Below are 8,707 nucleotides of genomic sequence, written 5' to 3'. Positions count from 1 at the left end.
TTCTGGAGTAACAGGAGGAGAGAAAGAACAGGGGAAGAAAATAACTAAATCTGGGTAGTTGGAGTAAAACTGTGTTATCCTTAGCTACCAAGAACTTTCTTCTGCTTATGTATCGGGAAGGTCCTTAGGACTTTGTCAGGTAGCATTTCCAGCCAAGTAATACCCTCCTCTCTGGCCAATGGTAAGAAATCCCCTCTTCAACCCTTTAGGATCCTGACTGTGAAGACAGCCACCCATCTCCACCCCTTCCACCAGCTGCTCCTGGGTTGCTCCCATGGTGACAGTAGACAAGGCATTTGGTCCCTTCAGACTGAAACACAGCTTTGTAACTCAGCCTGGAAGAAGGACTTAGGCGATCCTCCTCCCATCCAGTCCATTTTATATATAATGGGAAATTGTATGTACATCTATACCCTAAGTCACACCTCGCTACTGATGAGAATTTTTCCTATTTGGATTGACTTTCTTCCCTAACCCTAGAGAACATTTGTTTTTGTTCTCTAAGAAGAGCAGAATTCCCTTGCTGGGAGTGAGAGAATTGTTCAGGGAATCCTGGAGTGTTTATTTCCAAGTTCACTTTCCAGGGAGAAATACCTATTTGCAAAAGGAGTTCTTTCACCTGTGGTGGAAGAGGATTTGGAAATCCGATCCAGTGCGGGGGGGGGGGTCCCCGAAGAGAGTCTGTGAGCCCTCTCTCCCTTTTTAGCAGGAGAATTCGAAAGCAGTGCGAAGCGATGTCGGACCTATCACAGCATTGCTAACAGACAGCCTATTACAGTATTTAATAAAAACAGAAACAGCATGCCTGTCATAGGCTAATCGATCCTGCCTCCTGCACGCTTTAAAAACAGTATGAAGCAGGCTTCTCGGAGCTTCAGAGAACTAATTTCGAGCCTGGCTGTCTAGCGTGCCGTCACTCCTATTGTCCTTCCAAACTCTTTCAGACATTTTGAGCAGGGAGTATTAAAGCTATGAGTTAAACAGGGCTGTGACATTAATGGTCCACAAAGGCTTTGGGCACGAGAGGTAACGATGATTACCGGTGGCTCTTTGGAGGACTGCGCTGGATCGCTGTCATGAAACATTAAGCGTGGCTTTTGAGGAAGATGTGACAACTGCCGGAGGTAGGATTTGCATGGAAAACAAAGGAATCTGTTGCTGTTTCCGCCGCTGCGCTTTTTGTTTGCCCGGTGCGGTGGAGATGGGAATCGAGGCAGGTGCGGAGCGAGAGGCAGGAAGGGGAGAGGGGAGTGGGAGCCCGGCTGCGGGGAGCGGGGAGCGGGGAGCGGGAGCGGAGCCCGGCGCCGTATTGTTTTATGGCAGAAATGCCTCGAGGACAAACTGGCTCCAGGCTCCCAGCCTGCTGAGTGAGCAGTCCCCGTGCTTCTCCCGGGGAGTGGAAGGCTTAGAGGTCACCAAGAGAACAGTCCGCTTCTTATCTGTGGTGCCAGCCGGGCTGCTGGTGGGGCTGAGCGAAGACTTTGGTGGGTGGGAGGCACAAAGGTCCAAGAAAAATAAAGAAGAGGAAGCCGTCCTTAAGGCTGGAAACCTGCTAGATAAATATTTTATTTCTACAGTCAATGTGTTCTGATGGCCAGAGGCTAATTTTTATAAGGGGAAATTGAAAGATCACAGCAGCTTTCCCTGACAAAGAACTATTTCAGATTTAATTTATTTTAAAAGAAAATTGGGCGTCTTCGTCCATTTTGCATACTGAGAGGCTGACCCGCACTGTGGGTATTAATGGTTTCGCTAAAGCGGAGCAAGAGTTTTTTAAACTGAAAGAAGGGGCTTCCTCTCTGATCCTGTTCTCGCTTTTGAACAACTGCCCGGGCTGCAGATGGAAATGGTGATTCGTGAGCGGTGATAGACTTGACATTTTGCCTTCTTTTTTTTTTTAATGAACAGCTTAAAAGCACAATTCTCCTTGAAAAATGAGAGGGGCAGCTGGGTTCCAAAGTCCACTGAGTAAATTTGCGGAGGAACTTAACACTGCTTTTACGGGATTGGTATAGCTCAATCAGAGAAGGAAATATCAGGGAATCACAGGCTGAGATTTTTAAAGCAAAAGTGTGATGGTGAGAAGCCAGTGTCTCCCCAACTCGGGCTGGGGTGAGAGTTCCAGTCTTTGTCATTGCCTGTGACCCTCAGTGGGGAGTGGCAGGGATGGACTGAGTCAGTTTCTCAGGGCTGTGAAATTATTTCCCCAACGCGCTTCCCAAACTCCAGGATGTCAAGATGCTGCTTTACATTGTGAAAACCTCTACGTTCTGAGCATTCATTTGCTTATAATGAACGGCAAAGATCATGAAATAATTAGATATTTATAAAAGTATGTCATATTTTTCAAGTGTATCTAAAACTTCCTTATTAATCCAGCATAACCTAGAAATAAAAGTGAAAGACAATTATTGTATGTTCTTTTTCAGCTAAATACTGGAATTAAGGCTGAGTGGGGTTTTTGCTCTTCTCCAATGCAGTAGACTTTGTGCATTTGAGAGCGAGCATCTGTGTATGTACTGCCGTTCTCATACCAAGTTGAGACCCTTGACCCATAGGAGGTGGCATCGGTGTTAAAGTTGAGTATTTGTTTTTTCTAACAGTGAGATGGATATTACTGAAGCAGCCGAACTCTCAGCTGGTCTTTACGTGCCTAGATCACATCTCTATGAAATGACTCTGTGGAATTCCTGGTGCATTTGATGACTATGACATAGGTTTCTGTTTCTATAAGATCAGTGGAATGTGTGACCTTGACCTTGTAAAGTCCCATTCTCTAGCCAGTTGAGCTCAGCAGTCAAGAATCTGTACATGCATAGAAATCAGGAGCTCTAAGTACACAATCAAAAATGCACACATACATTTTATTTAACTGTTGCCAGAAGTTTACAACTAGGTATTATTTTTATTGTTTTTATTAATTTCATTAATTTTAAAAGGACGTTCACTGCCCCTCACTAATATCTGCTGAGCCTCATAACATCAAGTGTTGACTTCAGAGGCAATTCTTGCCGTGACAGTTGTCAACAGGAGAAATTATTTTGCTGTAGTCATGTTCATACCGTAAACTAAAATGATTTTTCACAATTTCCACAGATTTATGAGGAGTTCTGATATTAATTCTTGATGTTTTATGTTTCCAGACTGTACACCACAACATGAACAATACAGGGAAAATATGATAGGTGTTTGTTTCTTTGTAAGCTGTGGGGCAAGACAAACCTAGGAAATCAGTCAAAACCATCTACTTGGTATCACAAATTAATTTCCTTGCTTGTTTACATTGGTAGAGATCAGCCCAAACATTTCCAGTTATTCTTCTCTTTCAGTTCTGCTGCATTTAGTGAAGAAAAACAAACAGTTTTGCAACTGCACTGACAGCAGGTCTGGAATCCACCCTGATGTAAAAAACAAGCAAAGCTTAGTCAGTCTTGTTCTCCCAGTCCCGTCGGTGGGTGCAGCCGTCGCATCAGTCCCGGCACATTTAGGATCCAGAATGGTCCTTATCCTCCGTCTCTCCTGAGTACACACGCAGTCATCCTGCTGCCCTTGTGGCAGGTAGTGGGCCAGGCATGTCTCAAGCTAACACAATCTTTTCTTTGATTATCTCCCTCCTCTCATCAAAATGTGGTGAAAAATACGTCTTCCAAAAATATTCCTCTGTTATGTTAAGTAAAAAACAGGCCAGAATAACATACAGTACCACCTATCCTGATTTTGTTAAGTCACAGATGTATATGAAAAAACTAGAAAAAGTGCACACAAAAAGTTAACGGCATTACAGTGTGGTGTCACCAGTGCATTTTGTTCCCTTTATTCATCTACATGACTGCTAAATATTTTCCAGAGAGCATGTATCCATAGTCATTTCATGACTCACATGGTGAAAGTTGACCTATGCCTCCCCTTCCGACCACATCGCCACCGTTCCCCTTATTTTACTTTATATCCTGCACTGTGGCTTCACCCCAATTCCAAAGTCACTTGCTTGTCTAAGCAGGACTGAAAAAAAGGTGCCCACTGGGTGCCCCTATTTCCTTGGGTTTCTCTATACTTCCTGAAAAACTTCATCTTTTTCTCAGAAACTAACTACTCCTTTTTAACTCTGGTTCCTGAGGAAAGGAGATTTTGTGTATGTGTAATTTCTCTTTATTTTATAAACTGAGACTTTTCACTTTCCTTTGTTGGTTCCTATTATCTTCTAATTGTTTGTATTGGAGTGTTCCAAGGCTCAACTATAAATCTCTTCTTTATCTACACCTAGTTCCTAAATGAGTCCAATCCAGTCTCAAGACCTTGGACAGTGTCCACACACAGGCAGTTCACAGATGAACGTTCCCTCCAACCTCCACACTCACCCCCAACGACCTACATGCCATGTCCGTGCCACTGTCTCCCTGGCAAATTTCTGAATTTCCACATAAAATGTCCCCCTCCCATATTTTTCTCCATGTATATAAATGGAAATGCTTTCATTCCCTTTCTTGGAAGAAAAATCCTGGGATTCTCCTTGACCTCCACCTCCCTTCACACACTGCAGAAAGTCCTAGTGCCTCCACCTTCAAACTATATCTAGAATGAAGTTATTTCTTATTATTTCTGCTCCTACCTCTCTGGCCAAGTCATCAGCTCTCAGATTATGGTGTTTTGTTGTTGTTGTTTTGTTGTTTTTTTTCCCCACAGTGTGTCTCTTGCGTCTGCTGTTTCCTGCTCACACATGCACATTCTGTTCTGTACCCAACACTGGTGGTCATTTTTATACTGAAGTTAAATCAATGCTGTCCCATCTGACTGCAGATGAAAGTCAAAGCCTGACGGTGGCCCCAGGCCCTTTCACTACAGCCATGCTGGCCTCTCAGGCTGACCTCAACCTGGCCCACAACAATCCAATTTCAAGGCCTTGAACTTTGCTGTGCCTGCTACTAAAAATGTCTTCTCCTAGACAGCCACTCTACTCAGTTCCTCACTTTTTTTTTTTTTTGAGACAAAGTATCACCTTGTCACCCTGGGTAGAATTCCATGGTGTCATCATAGCTCACAGCAACTTCAAACTCTTGGGCTCAGGTGATCTAACTGCCTTGGCTTCAGAGTGCTGGAATTACAGATGTGAGCATTGCATCCAGCCTGGTCTGGTCCTCATTTGTTCTTTTTCTTTTCTTTTTTTTTGAGGCAGAGTCTCACTATGTTACCCTGGGTAGAGTGCCATGGCATCAGAACTCACAGCAACCTCAAATTCTTGGGCTTAAGTGATTCTCTTGCCTCAGCCTTCCTAGTAGCTGGGACTACAGGTGCCCGCCACAACACCCAGCTATTTTTGTTTCCCTTTGGTCACAGTTGTCATTATTGTTTAGCAGGCCTGGGTCGGGCTCAAACCTGCCAGCCTCGGTGTATGTGGTCAGCATCCTACTCACTGAGCTCCACTGTGACAAATGTCTTCATGATGAAATGATTTTTTTTCTTCTGAGTTAGTAATGGTTAGTAATGGGATTTGGGGATCAAATGGGAGATCTAATTTGAGTTCTTTGAGGAATCTCCCTACTTCTTTCCGAAGAGCTTGTGTTAGTTTGCAATTCCACCAAAAGTATAGAAGTATTCCCTTCTCTCCACATCCACGCCAGCAGCTGCAGTTTTGGAACTTTGTGATGTGAGCTAATCTTACAGGGGTTAAATGATATCTCAAAGTGGTTTTGATTTGCATTTCTTTGATGATTAGGGACAATGAGCAGTTTTTCATATGTTTGTTAGCCATAGAATGTAAACTCTACCGAAACAGGGATTCTGCTTTGTTTTCAGATGCATCCATAGCACTTAGAATAGGGTCTCTCGTGTAAGAGGCATGTGATCCACAATCATAGACAAATGAACATGCTGTGCCATGTGGGGACTGGATGTGTCCCCACCAAAACCCATTAGCAGAGTCAGATCCCGAGTGCAGGTTTTCAACCCCAGGTTTAGATCTGTGTCATAACAGCCTATTGCTTCACCCAAAGAGAAAAATACTGAACCCCTTCAAGAAAGTTAAGGAGATTTATCAAGATGATTTTCTCTTTTCCCTGCACAAGAGGGGAAAAATCACATCACTGATTCCAATCTATGGCGAAGCAAATAAAAATTCAATTTGCCTGAAGTTGATGCTATCCTGAAGATGACTTCTGTTTCAAAAAGGACATCCTCACAGATCTCCTACAGGGCTGACTATGGATGCAGACAAGTCCTAGATTGTTCCTGCTCTTCCCTGGTGAAGAGGGAAAGGATGGCAAAACCAGGTTAAAAGGTACAGGTGGGGTCTATGCCTTTGTAAGGATACAAGCCCCAGTAGCAATAGTAATCCACCAATACTAAGCAATAATGGTAGTATTCATTTATATTCTGTCAGTGTCAGTACAATCCCACGGTCTGTTTAACACTGACCTATCTGCTATTCATAAATTATATATTTTCAAACAATTAAAGGAATCCTAGTGTCCAAATGGAATATAAACAATAATGTCTGATATCTTGAGGATGTTTTATTCTCTGGGGTGGAAGCATGATGTGAAAAGGGCACAGTGGCTGAGATAAGCATAAGCTTTAAAAGAAAATAAACTAGGTTTGACTCTAGCCTTCTCCACTCCATAGCTATGTCTTCTTGGGCAAGTGTCAAAATCTAACTAAGCCTCCGTTTTCTCCTTGTGACTGGTGATAGTAGTATCTGCTTCTTCAGGTTGAAGATGAGTTGTAATAATGTGCACCACTTTCCCTTAAAATGCCCAGCAGAGAGGAGAAACTTAAAAAGTAATAGTTTCCTCATCTTTAATGTCATTTCATCCTCACAGCATGCCTCAGCTGGAGATATCCATTCCATTGAACAGATAAGAAAACTAAGAAGCAGGGAAGTTAACCAAATTGCTCAAGGTCAAAGGGCTAGTAAGCTATGAAAATTAACTCTCCTTTCCGCCCTAGAAACGCCTGATAAACAGAACATTAGATCAGCCATCTTTACTGTGTTTGGTGACTGAAGGCTGACAGTGATTAGAGGGATTTTTTCAAAGAGAGAATCTAAGAAAATATTTTCTTTCCCTTGTGATCAATACAGATGTCTTAGGTATCCTTCCCTAAACAAAAATTAGACTCAAACGCCTGTGAAACACTCTGAATGAATACAAATTCACCAACTAAGTCCAACTGTAGTCCCCAGGCAGGCAGAATAGCGGAGCATTAGAAACCAGCTTCACGACCCTAAATACCCTGGCCTGCAACCCATTCCTGCCTCCTGCCTGAGCCTCCCTTTCTCAGCAGAAATGTAGATAGAAATAATAGATCATCCATAAGGATATGAAGATTAAGTCAAATAATCTATGCCGAGCTGTTAGCAACAGGCTCAGCACCAATTACGTGCGTGATATGTATTGCCCATTTCTATTAAACTATTATCAAGATGAAAATGTAAGCATTAATTATACATATTATGACACAGAGATCTGGTTTAGAGGCCTCCTTAATTTTTATTTCTTGTTATTACATGTCTGCACATTCATTCAATAGATACCATCAAGAGCCATTAGCATCAAGCCACCATCCAGGAGTTCAAGGCTTTGGAGCCTCTGATCAGAGCCAGAAACCTATTTTCCTGAAATGTGTGACATACGCTCACTTCTTATTAGACCAAAAATGAAAGAAGCAATTCTGAAAAAATCAAAGAATACGTCTGAGATGCCAAACCCAATTTCATAGATTCACGCACCTGAGACAGGGCTTCCCCCGAGCGCCATCCCTGGGCTTTGTCGGGCTCCAACTTCAGCACTTCCCGCCTGCCTGCGGCTGCACCAGCTGAGACCCTTAGGAAGTACCAGGTAAATGTGAGATCAGACTCAGTGCTGACTTCAGAATGCCAATGTGCGTGAGTCCACAGCACCATTCTAGTTTTAGCATTACTAATTTGGGGATGCAAAGAGTGTCTCATTTAATTGCTCAGTAAAAAAAAATCAGCATTTCCAATTAAACTATCGGGAAAATCTCAAAGACGGATATCTTTACCCTATAGATTCAATTTTCCTCTCCTTCAATCAATTCTGAAATTCATCCTATGCCAAATAACTTCTCAAATTTCAGATTCCTAAAGCTTGGGTTATGCAGGTAATGCTTGTATTTCTGTGATGTTCCTTTTGATAGTTAGTTTCTCAGTCAGTCTGTAAGTGTAACTGGTCCCAACAGTATTTATTACCTTTCTCCAAGAGTGTGGATGTGCCTTTGTCATGAAAATGTCACAGGTTTTTAAGGGTTGGTTTTTTTTTTTTTTTAATATTTACAAGATGATGTTCCTTTTTGTTCCAAGAACAGCCTGTGCATCACTCCACCATGGTCCTTGTTACACTGCACTGTGATTTGGCCCCTTACCCCTTTAAACTGTAAGTCTCTGAAAGGGTAAGGGCTGGTCACAGTCATCACAGTGTTTTCAATGGCTAGCAGAGTTCCTGGCAGCACTTAGCCCGCAAAAGTATTTCTTGAATGAATGAATCAATGGTATCTATATGGGATTTCTCAGAGTTCAATTTGACCTAAGGAGAATGAACAACCACATAAACAAATAAATCACACACCTCAGAAACACAGTGCTGCCTGGAACTGCTTTATAACAACAAGGACTTGGCTCTGCCTCAGGCTTACCAACCTCTCATTCACCTGTCCTCCCACCTCCTCTCTTTATATTCCCGCGTCCATGTCAGAT

The 8,707-nt window shown here is 42.7% G+C and overlaps 1 protein-coding gene across 1 annotated transcript in view; it reads left to right on the top strand.

Moving 5' to 3' along the window:
- The first annotated feature begins 711 nt into the window (after nt 1-711).
- KCNMB2 (potassium calcium-activated channel subfamily M regulatory beta subunit 2) overlaps nt 712-8,707 on the top strand; it is a 272,748-nt gene continuing 264,752 nt past the window's right edge. The window contains exon 1 of the mRNA XM_003794284.2: nt 712-1,124. The gene's annotated coding sequence lies outside the window, so the exon portion shown is untranslated. The remainder of the gene's footprint in view (nt 1,125-8,707) is intronic.

Source organism: Otolemur garnettii, unplaced genomic scaffold (genome assembly GCF_000181295.1).
Source record: "Otolemur garnettii isolate 467f Iridium unplaced genomic scaffold, OtoGar3 scaffold00078, whole genome shotgun sequence".
Taxonomy (NCBI): Eukaryota; Metazoa; Chordata; class Mammalia; order Primates; family Galagidae; genus Otolemur; species Otolemur garnettii.
The sequence above is the reverse complement of the archived record's forward strand: the minus strand, read 5'-3'. Positions and strand labels throughout refer to the sequence as shown.